This window comes from Pecten maximus, chromosome 4, assembly GCF_902652985.1.
Source record: "Pecten maximus chromosome 4, xPecMax1.1, whole genome shotgun sequence".
In the NCBI taxonomy this organism is placed as follows: Eukaryota; Metazoa; Mollusca; class Bivalvia; order Pectinida; family Pectinidae; genus Pecten; species Pecten maximus.
Genome location: NC_047018.1, coordinates 6274037 through 6287121, shown reverse-complemented (window position 1 = coordinate 6287121; position 13085 = coordinate 6274037). Strand labels below are relative to the sequence as shown.

The 13085-nt window shown below is 49.5% G+C and overlaps 1 protein-coding gene across 1 annotated transcript in view; it reads right to left on the bottom strand.

Annotated features, from left to right (window-relative positions):
• The window catches only part of LOC117325066, a 34445-nt gene extending 23237 nt beyond the window's left edge, over nucleotides 1-11208 (bottom strand). Inside the window, exon 1 of the mRNA XM_033880991.1 lies at nucleotides 11043-11208. The gene's annotated coding sequence lies outside the window, so the exon portion shown is untranslated. The remainder of the gene's footprint in view (nucleotides 1-11042) is intronic.
• Between the last annotated feature and the right edge of the window lie 1877 nt (nucleotides 11209-13085).

Genomic DNA, 13085 nt, shown 5'->3' with positions numbered 1-13085 from the left:
ACGGAGATCAGTGTAACGCCACACACCTTTACCCCACGGAGATCAGTGTAACGCCACACACCTCTACCCCACGGAGATCAGTGTAACACCACATACCTCTATCCCATGGAGATCAGTGTAACGACACACACCTCTACCCCACGGAGATCAGTGTAACGTCACACACCTCTATCCCACGGAGATCAGTGTAAACGTCACACACCTCTACTCCCACGGAGATCAGTGTAACGCCACACATCTCTACCCTACAGAGATCAGTGTAACATCACACACCTCTATCCCCACGGAGATCAGTGTAACGCCACACACCTTTACCCCACGGAGATCAGTGTAACGCCACACACCTTTACCCCAGGGAGATCAGTGTAACGTCACACACCTCTACCCCACGGATATCAGTGTAACACCACACACCTCTACCCCACGGAGATCAGTGTAACGCCACACACCTCCTACCCATGGAGATCAGTGTAACGTCACACACCTTTAACCCACGAAGATCAGTGTAACGTCACACATCTCTACCCCACGGAGATCAGTGTAACGCCACACACCTCTACCCCATGGAGATCAGTGTAACGTCACACACCTCTATCCCACGGAGGTCAGTGTAACACCACACACCTCTACCCCACGGAGATCAGTGTAACGTCACACATCTCTATCCCATGGAGATCAGTGTAACGCCACACATCTCTATCCCATGGAGATCAGTGTAACGTCACACACCTCTACCCCACGGAGATCAGTGTAACACCACACACCTCTACCCCACGGAGATCAGTGTAACGCCACACACCTCTACCACACGGAGATCAGTGTAACGTCACACACCTCTACTCCACGGAGATCAGTGGTACGTCACACACCTCTATCCCACGGAGGTCAGTGTAACACCACACACCTCTACCCCACGGAGATCAGTGTAACGTCACACACCTCTCTACCCACGGAGGATCAGTGTAACGCCACAACCTCTACCCCACGGAGATCAGTGTAACGTCACACACCTCTACCCCACGGAGATCAAGTGTAAAGCACCACACCTCTACCCCACGGAGATCAGTGTGTAACGCCACACACCTCTACCCCACGGAGATCAGTGTAACACCACACACCTCTACCCCACGGAGCATCAGTGTAACCCACACACACTCTACCCCACGGAGATCCAGTGTAACCGCCACACACCTCTACCCACGGAGATCAGTGTTAACGTCACCACACCTCTACCCCAACGGAGATCAGTGTCAACGTCACACACCTCTACCCCACGGAGATCAGTGTAACGCACACACCTCTACCCCACGGAGATCAGTGTAACGCACACACCTATCACCACGGAGATCAGTGTAACGTCACACACCTCTACCCCACGGAGATCAGTTGTAACGTCACACACCTCTACCCCACGGAGATCAGTGTAACGTCACACACCTCTACCCACGGAGATCAGTGTAACGCACACACCTCTACCCCACGGAGATCAATGTAACGCCACACACCTCTACCCCACGGAGATCAGTGTAACGTCCACACACCTCTACCCCACGGAGATCAGTGTAACGTCACACACCTCTACCCCACGGAGATCAGTGTAACGTCACACACCTCTATCCCACGGAGATCAGTGTAACGTCACACACCTCTACCCCACGGAGATCAGTGTAACGTCACACACCTCTATCCCACGGAGATCAGTGTAACGTCACACACCTCTACCCCACGGAGATCAGTGTAACGTCACACACCTCTACCCCACGGAGATCAGTGTAACGTCACACATCTCTACCCCACGGAGATCAGTGTAACGCCACACACATCTACCCCACGGAGATCAGTGTAACGTCACACACCTCTACCCCACGGAGATCAGTGTAACGTCACACTCTACCCAATCGTGTAACGTCACACACCTCCACCCACGGAGATCAGTGTAACGCCACACACTCTATCCCCACGGAGATCAGTGTAACGTCACACACCTCTACCCCACGGAGATTCAGTGTAACGCCACACACCTCTACCCCACGGATATCAGTGTAACGTCACACACCTCTACCCCACGGAGATCAGTGTAACGCACACACCTCTATCCCCACGGAGATCAGTGTAACGTCACACACCTCTATCCCACGGAGATCAGTGTAACGTCACACACCTCTATCACACGGAGATCAGTGTAACGTCACACACCTCTACCCCACGGAGATCAGTGTAACGCCACACACCTCTACCACACGGAGATCAGTGTAACGTCACACACCTCTACCCCACGGAGATCAGTGTAACGCCACACACCTCTACCCCACGGAGATCAGTGTAACGTCACACACCTCTACCCCACGGAGATCAGTGTAACGTCACACACCTCTACCCCACGGAGATCAGTGTAACGTCACACACCTCTACCCCACGGAGATCAGTGTAACGTCACACACCTCTACCCCACGGAGATCAGTGTAACGTCACACACCTCTACCCCACGGAGATCAGTGTAACGTCACACACCTCTACCCCACGGAGATCAGTGTAACGTCACACACCTCTACCCCACGGAGATCAGTGTAACGTCACACACCTCTACCCCACGGAGATCAGTGTAACGTCACACACCTCTACCCCACGGAGATCAGTGTAACGTCACACACCTCTACCCCACGGAGATCAGTGTAAACGTCACACACCTCTACCCCACGGAGATCAGTGTAACGTCACACACCTCTACCCCACGGAGATCAGTGTAACGTCCACACACCTCTACCCCACGGAGATCAGTGTAACGTCACACACCTCTACCCCACGGAGATCAGTGTAACGTCACACACCTCTACCCCACGGAGATCAGTGTAACGTCACACACCTCTACCCCACGGAGATCAGTGTAACGCCACACACCTCTACCCCACGGAGATCAGTGTAACGTCAACACACCTCTACCCCACGGAGATCAGTGTAACGTCACACACCTCTACCCACGGAGATCAGTGTAACGTCACACACCTCTACCCCACGGAGATCAGTGTAACGCCACACACCTCTATCACACGGAGATCAGTGTAACGTCACACACCTCTACCCCACGGAGATCAGTGTAACGCCACACACCTCTACCACAAGGAGATCAGTGTAACGTCACACACCTCTACCCCACGGAGATCAGTGTAACGCCACACACCTCTACCCCACGGAGATCAGTGTAACGTCACACACCTCTACCCCACGGAGATCAGTGTAACGTCACACACCTCTACCCCACGGAGATCAGTGTAACGTCACACACCTCTACCCCACGGAGATCAGTGTAACGTCACACACCTCTACCCACGGAGATCAGTGTAACGTCCACACACCTCTACCCACGGAGATCAGTGTAACGTCACACACCTCTACCCCACGGAGATCAGTGTAACGTCACACACCTCTACCCCACGGAGATCAGTGTAACGTCACACACCTCTACCCCACGGAGATCAGTGTAACGTCACACACCTCTACCCCACGGAGATCAGTGTAACGTCACACACCTCTATCCCACGGAGATCAGTGTAACGCCACACACCTCTATCCCACGGAGATCAGTGTAACACCACATACCTCTACCCCACGGAGATCAGTGTAACGTCACACACCTCTATCCCACTGGAGATCAGTGTAACGCCACACACCTCTACCCCACGGAGATCAGTGTAACGTCACACACCTCTACCCCACGGAGATCAGTGTAACGTCACACACCTCTACCCCACGGAGATCAGTGTAACACCACACACCTCTATCCCACGGAGGATCAGTGTAACGCCAACACACCTCTACCCCACGGAGATCAGTGTAACGTCACACACCTTTACCCCACGGAGATCAGTGTAACGTCACACACCTCTACCCCACGGAGATCAGTGTAACGTCACACACCTCTACCCCACGGAGATCAGTGTAACGTCACACACCTCTATCCCACGGAGATCAGTGTTACGTCACACACCTCTATCCCCACGGAGATCAGTGTAACACCACATACCTCTACCCCACGGAGATCAGTGTAACGCCACACACCTCTATCCCACGGAGATCAGTGTAACGTCACACACCTCTACCCACGGATGATCAGTGTAACGTCCACACACCTCTACCCCACGGAGATCAGTGTAACGCCACACACCTCTACCCCACGGAGATCAGTGTAACGCCACACACCTCTACCCCACGGAGATCAGTGTAACGTCACACACCTCTACCCCACGGATATCAGTGTAACGTCACACACCTCTACCCCACGGATATCAGTGTAACGTCACACATCTCTACCCCACGGAGATCAGTGTAACGTCACACACTTCTACCCCACGGAGATCAGTGTAACGTCACACACCTCTACCACAAGGAGATCCGTGTAACGTCACACACCTCTATCACACGGAGATCAGTGTAACGTCACACACCTCTACCCCACGGAGATCAGTGTAACGTCACACACCTTTACCCCACGGAGATCAGTGTAACGTCACACACCTCTACCCCACGGAGATCAGTGTAACGTCACACACCTCTACCCCACGGAGATCAGTGTAACGTCACACACCTCTATCCCACGGAGATCAGTGTTACGTCACACACCTCTATCCCACGGAGATCAGTGTAACACCACATACCTCTACCCCACGGGGATCAGTGTAACGTCACACACCTCTATCCCATGGAGATCAGTGTAACGCCACACACCTCTACCCCACGGAGATCAGTGTAACGTCACACACCTCTACCCCACGGAGATCAGTGTAACGTCACACACCTCTACCCCACGGAGATCAGTGTCACGCCACACACCTCTATCCCATGGAGGTCAGTGTAACGCCACACACCTCTACCCCACGGAGATCAGTGTAACGTCACACACCTTTACCCCACGGAGATCAGTGTAACGTCACACACCTCTACCCCACGGAGATCAGTGTAACGTCACACACCTCTACCCCACGGAGATCAGTGTAACGTCACACACCTCTATCCCACGGAGATCAGTGTTACGTCACACACCTCTATCCCACGGAGATCAGTGTAACACCACACACCTCTACCCCACGGAGATCAGTGTAACGTCACACACCTCTATCCCACGGAGATCAGTGTAACGTCACACACCTCTATCACACGGATGTCAGTGTAACGTCACACACCTCTACCCCACGGAGATCAGTGTAACGCCACACACCTCTACCACAAGGAGATCAGTGTAACGCCACACACCTCTACCCTACGGATATCAGTGTAACGTCACACACCTCTACCCCGGGGAGATCAGTGTAACGCCACATACCTCTACCCCACGGAGATCAGTGTAACGCCACACACCTCTACCCCACGGAGGTCAGTGTAACACCACACACCTCTACCCCACGGAGACCAGTGTAACACCACACACCTCTACCCCACGGAGATCAGTGTAACACCACACACCTCTACCCCACGGAGATCAGTGTAACGTCACTCACCTCTACCCCACGGAGATCAGTGTAACGTCACACACCTCTACCCCACGGAGATCAGTGTAACACCACACACCTCTATCACACGGAGGTCAGTGTAACGCCACACACCTCTACCCCACGGAGATCAGTGTAACACCACACACCTCTACCCCACGGAGACCAGTGTAACACCACACACCTCTACCCCACGGAGATCAGTGTAACACCACACACCTCTACCCCACGGAGATCAGTGTAACGTCACACACCTCTACCCCACGGAGATCAGTGTAACACCACACACCTCTACCCCACGGAGGTCAGTGTAACACCACACACCTCTACCCCACGGAGATCAGTGTAACGCCACACACCTTTATCCCACGGAGATCAGTGTTACGTCACACACCTTTATCCCACGGAGACCAGTGTAACGTCACACACCTCTACCCCACGGAGATCAGTGTAACACCACACACCTCTACCACACGGAGATCAGTGTAACGTCACACACCTCTATCACACGGATGTCAGTGTAACGTCACACACCTCTACCCCACGGAGATCAGTGTAACACCACATACCTCTACCCCATGGAGATCAGTGTAACGCCACACACCTCTATCCCACGGAGATCAGTGTAACGCCACACACCTCTATCCCACGGAGATCAGTGTAACACCACATACCTCTACCCCACGGAGATCAGTGTAACACCACACACCTCTACCCCACGGAGATCAGTGTTACGTCACACACCTCTATCCCACGGAGATCAGTGTAACACCACACACCTCTATCACACGGAGGTCAGTGTAACGTCACACACCTCTACCCCACGGAGATCAGTGTAACACCACACACCTCTACCCCACGGAGATCAGTGTAACGCCACACACCTCTATCCCATGGAGATCAGTGTAACGCCACACATCTCTATCCCATGGAGATCAGTGTAACGTCACACACCTCTACCCCACGGAGATCAGTGTAACGCCACACACCTCTACCCCACGGAGATCAGTGTAACGCCACACACCTCTACCCCACGGAGATCAGTGTAACGTCACACACCTCTACCCCACGGAGATCAGTGTAACGTCACACACCTCTATCACACGGAGATCAGTGTAACGTCACACACCTCTATCCCACCGAGATCAGTGTAACGTCACACACCTCTATCCCACGGAGATCAGTGTAATACCACACACCTCTACCCCACGGAGATCAGTGTAACGTCACACACCTCTACCCCACGGAGGTCAGTGTAACACCACACACCTCTACCCCACGGAGACCAGTGTAACACCACACACCTCTACCCCACGGAGATCAGTGTAACACCACACACCTCTACCCCACGGAGATCAGTGTAACGTCACTCACCTCTACCCCACGGAGATCAGTGTAACGTCACACACCTCTACCCCACGGAGGTCAGTGTAACACCACACACCTCTATCACACGGAGATCAGTGTAACGCCACACACCTCTACCCCACGGAGATCAGTGTAACACCACACACCTCTACCCCACGGAGATCAGTGTAACACCACACACCTCTACCCCACGGAGATCAGTGTAACACCACACACCTCTACCCCACGGAGATCAGTGTAACGTCACACACCTCTACCCCACGGAGATCAGTGTAACACCACACACCTCTACCCCCACGGAGGTCAGTGTAACACCACACACCTCTACCCCACGGAGATCAGTGTAACGCCACACACCTTTATCCCACGGAGATCAGTGTTACGTCACACACCTTTATCCCACGGAGATCAGTGTAACGTCACACACCTCTACCCCACGGAGATCAGTGTAACACCACACACCTCTACCCCACGGAGATCAGTGTAACGTCACACACCTCTATCACACGGATGTCAGTGTAACGTCACACACCTCTACCCCACGGAGATCAGTGTAACACCACATACCTCTACCCCATGGAGATCAGTGTAACGCCACACACCTCTATCCCACGGAGATCAGTGTAACACCACACACCTCTACCCCACGGAGATCAGTGTAACACCACACACCTCTACCCCACGGAGATCAGTGTAACACCACATACCTCTACCCCACGGAGATCAGTGTTACGTCACACACCTCTATCCCACGGAGATCAGTGTAACACCACACACCTCTATCACACGGATGTCAGTGTAACGTCACACACCTCTACCCCACGGAGATCAGTGTAACACCACACACCTCTACCCCACGGAGATCAGTGTAACGCCACACACCTCTATCCCATGGAGATCAGTGTAACGCCACACATCTCTATCCCATGGAGATCAGTGTAACGTCACACACCTCTACCCCACGGAGATCAGTGTAACGCCACACACCTCTACCCCACGGAGATCAGTGTAACGCCACACACCTCTACCCCACGGAGATCAGTGTAACGTCACACACCTCTACCCCACGGAGATCAGTGTAACGTCACACACCTCTATCACACGGAGATCAGTGTAACGTCACACACCTCTATCCCACCGAGATCAGTGTAACGTCACACACCTCTATCCCACGGAGATCAGTGTAATACCACACACCTCTACCCCACGGAGATCAGTGTAACGTCACACACCTCTACCCCACGGAGATCAGTGTAACGTCACACACCTCTACCCCACGGAGATCAGTGTAACGTCACACACCTCTATCCCACGGATATCAGTGTAACGCCACACACCTCTACCCCACGGAGATCAGTGTAACGTCACACACCTCTACCCCGCGGAGATCAGTGTAACGCCAAACACCTCTTTCCCACGAAGATCAGTGTAACGCCACACACCTCTACCCCACAGAGATCAGTGTAACACCACACACCTCTACCCCACGGAGATCAGTGTAACGCCACACACCTCTATCACACGGAGGTCAGTGTAACACCACACACCTCTATCACGCGGAGATCAATGTAACGCCAATCACCTCTACCCCACGGAGATCAGTGTAACGCCAAACACCTCTTTCCCATGAAGATCAGTGTTATGCCACACACCTCTTTCCCATGGAGATCAGTGTAACACCACACACCTCTACCCCACGGAGGTCAGTGTAACACCACACACCTCTACCCCACGGAGATCAGTGTAACGCCACACACCTTTATCCCACGGAGATCAGTGTTACGTCACACACCTTTATCCCACGGAGACCAGTGTAACGTCACACACCTCTACCCCACGGAGATCAGTGTAACACCACACACCTCTACCACACGGAGATCAGTGTAACGTCACACACCTCTATCACACGGATGTCAGTGTAACGTCACACACCTCTACCCCACGGAGATCAGTGTAACACCACATACCTCTACCCCATGGAGATCAGTGTAACGCCACACACCTCTATCCCACGGAGATCAGTGTAACACCACATACCTCTACCCCACGGAGATCAGTGTAACACCACATACCTCTACCCCACGGAGATCAGTGTAACACCACATACCTCTACCCCACGGAGATCAGTGTTACGTCACACACCTCTATCCCACGGAGATCAGTGTAACACCACACACCTCTATCACACGGATGTCAGTGTAACGTCACACACCTCTACCCCACGGAGATCAGTGTAACACCACACACCTCTACCCCACGGAGATCAGTGTAACGCCACACATCTCTATCCCATGGAGATCAGTGTAACGCCACACATCTCTATCCCATGGAGATCAGTGTAACGTCACACACCTCTACCCCACGGAGATCAGTGTAACGCCACACACCTCTACCCCACGGAGATCAGTGTAACGCCACACACCTTAACCCATGGAGATCAGTGTAACGTCACACACCTCTACCCCACGAAGATCAGTGTAACGTCACACACCTCTATCACACGGAGATCAGTGTAACGTCACACACCTCTATCCCACCGAGATCAGTGTAACGTCACACACCTCTATCCCACGGAGATCAGTGTAACACCACACACCTCTACCCCACGGAGATCAGTGTAACGTCACACACCTCTACCCCACGGAGATCAGTGTAACGTCACACACCTCTACCCCACGGAGATCAGTGTAACGTCACACACCTCTATCCCACGGAGATCAGTGTAACGCCACACACCTCTACCCCACGGAGATCAGTGTAACGCCACACACCTCTACCCCGCGGAGATCAGTGTAACGCCAAACACCTCTTTCCCACGAAGATCAGTGTAACGCCACACACCTCTACCCCACAGAGATCAGTGTAACACCACACACCTCTACCCCACGGAGATCAGTGTAACGCCACACACCTCTATCACACGGAGGTCAGTGTAACACCACACACCTCTATCACGCGGAGATCAATGTAACGCCAATCACCTCTACCCCACGGAGATCAGTGTAACGCCAAACACCTCTTTCCCACGAAGATCAGTGTTATGCCACACACCTCTTTCCCATGGAGATCAGATTTAACTTTTTCAATACGGCTCCTCAGATACCCAAAGTTCTTCGAGATATTTAAAAAAAAAAAGGGTGGGGGGGGGGGGGGGGGGGGGGGGGGACGAAAGGTATAACCTGTCTGATCCTACAACAACCGGTGATGGTACATAATTATATACAAATCGTCGGTGTGACCTACTTTCCAGTAGTCAATGCTATGAATAGTCTATATATAACGCCTTTTGAAACATACCTTGCTTGGACAGCAACATGACTTAAGCCATAATAAGCCAGCAAAACCTAAATGTACTCGTCAACAAGCTCTTCCTTTTTGTTGTTGGTCTGACAATTTGTTTATATTAAAGGGTTCCATGTATTTTACTACTTGGTACTGTCCATCTGCCTTTTGGGGTGGGAAGTAGGAAAGTCCTCCTTCTATACAACAACCTTTCACAGGAGAAGTATGAAATGCAATCCTCTTTTTGTACAGAAGAAAATTATTGAAAATTATTCAAATAATCACTTCTATTCCCGTGTAAGGCTGTACTCACTCCCCGCCCCGATCAGATTCAACAGATGCAGTATGTCTTCCCCTGCATATTTAAATCAGTTGGATAAGCGACGTCCTGAAAGGTATATGTAATCGAATCACATCTAGTAAAAATTAGACTTGTAATTTCCACTCCTCTACAATACTTTACGATACACTGCAATACTTGATGATCGTAAAGTATTGTAGACGAGTGGAAATTACAAGTTTTAATTTTAATTAGATTGGGTATAACCTGACCGATTGGTGATAAATAAATCGTCAGTGTGACCTACTTTCCAATAATTAGCGCTATTAAAGGTCTGAAACGCCTACTGTAACGTACCCTGGACATCTGTATAACTACAGCCATATTTACAATACTCATACACAGCTCAACCTACAATTGCCCGTCAACCAGTATATTGACTCTAGCATATAACAACATCAATATTAATTGGTGGTAACATTTCCGGTTATTTTGTAGACTGGTCGTATGTTGTATATCCTTGTAGTTGCTTTAGGCTGTCCCCCAACAAGGAAGTAGCCCGGATTTTAATGTATACGTATTTCATAAGTAATTAGAATATACCCATGTCACATGAAGATCATACATACCACTGTTTACCATTGTCTAATCCAATCTAACAGTCAGGCACTGTGATACCTGAATATGAATCGATTCATATGCGACATGTTTGTTGTGAATCTGTCAAACAACACAGTTGTGAATACGCCGTGGTTACAGGCGTTTACCCCGTATATAAATGTGTAGTTTACGCATCGCTGCACCAATCGACTTTCAGTTGTTAACTCTTCCTACATATTGCACAAATATGAGACCACTTTTGTCAATTTAACCATACACAATTACAAGTTCGTCAAGGCACATTCACATGTATATTCTGTAATTTGGAAAATCGAAATCAGACTAAAATCATCTAATACATGCCATTGATAGGGATTTTAGTTAACAACATAGTGTAACCGATTTGTTAATCAATGAATATTTCTGGAACAGCAGACTAATGTTTTCGTTTTCTTTTTCATCGTCTTCTTCTTCTTTAATGGTCCAATCGATCAATGAGGGCCAAAACGGTACCACTGATAATAGTCACAGAAGGACAAAACAGTATCACTGATCACAGAAGGATAAAACAGTATCACTGATCACAGAAGAATAAACAGTACCACTGATCACAGGAAGGGATAAAGCAGTATCACTGATCACAGAAGGATAAAACAGTACCACTGATCACAGAAGGATAAAACAGTATCACTGATCACAGAAGGATAAAACAGTACCACTGATCACAGAAGGATAAAACAGTATCACTGATCACAGAAGGATAAAACAGTATCACTGATCACGGAAGGATAAAACAGTACCACTGATCACAGAAGCATAAAACAGTATCACTGATCACAGAAGGATTAAACAGTACCACTGATCACAGAAGGATAAAACAGTACCACTGATCACAGAAGGGTAAAGCAGTATCACTGATCACAGAAGGATAAAACAGTATCACTGATCACAGAAGGATCAAACAGTATCACTGATCACAGAAGGATAAAACAGTATCACTGATCACAGAAGGATAAAACAGTATCACTGATCACGGAAGGATAAAACATTACCACTGATCACAGAAGGATAAAACAGTATCACTGATCACAGAAGGACAAAACATTACCACTGATCACAGAAGGATAAAACAGTACCACTGATCACAGAAGGATAAAACAGTATCACTGATCAAAGAAGGATTAAACAGTACCACTGATCACAGAAGGATTAAACAGTACCACTGATCACAGAAGGATAAAACAGTACCACTGATCACAGAAGGGTAAAACAGTACCACTGATCACAGAAGCATAAAACAGTATCACTGATCACAGAAGGATAAAACAGTATCACTGATCACAGAAGGATAAAACAGTACCACTGATCACGGAAGGGTAAAACAGTATCACTGATCACAGAAGGATAAAACAGTATCACTGATCACAGAAGGACAAAACAGTATCACTGATCACAGATGATAAAACAGTTTCACTGATCACAGAAGGATAAAACAGTACCACTGATCATGGAAGGATAAAACCGTACCACTGATCACAGAAGGATAAAACTGTACCACTGATCACAGAAGGATTAAACTATACAACTGATCACAGAAGGATAAAACAGTTTCACTGATCACAGAAGGATAAAATAGTACCACTGATCACGGAAGGACAAAACAGTACCACTGATCACAGAAGGATAAAACAGTATCACTGATCACAGAAGGATAAAACAGTTTCACTGATCACAGAAGGATAAAATAGTACCACTGATCACGGAAGGACAAAACAGTACCACTGATCACAGAAGGATAAAACAGTATCACTGATCACAAAAGGATAAAACAGTATCACTGATCACGGAAGGATAAAACATTACCACTGATCACAGAAGGATAAAACAGTATCACTGATCACAGAAGGACAAAACATTACCACTGATCACAGAAGGATAAAACAGTACCACTGATCACAGAAGGATAAAACAGTATCACTGATCAAAGAAGGATTAAACAGTACCACCGATCACAGAAGGATTAAACAGTACCACTGATCACAGAAGGATAAAACAGTACCACTGATCACAGA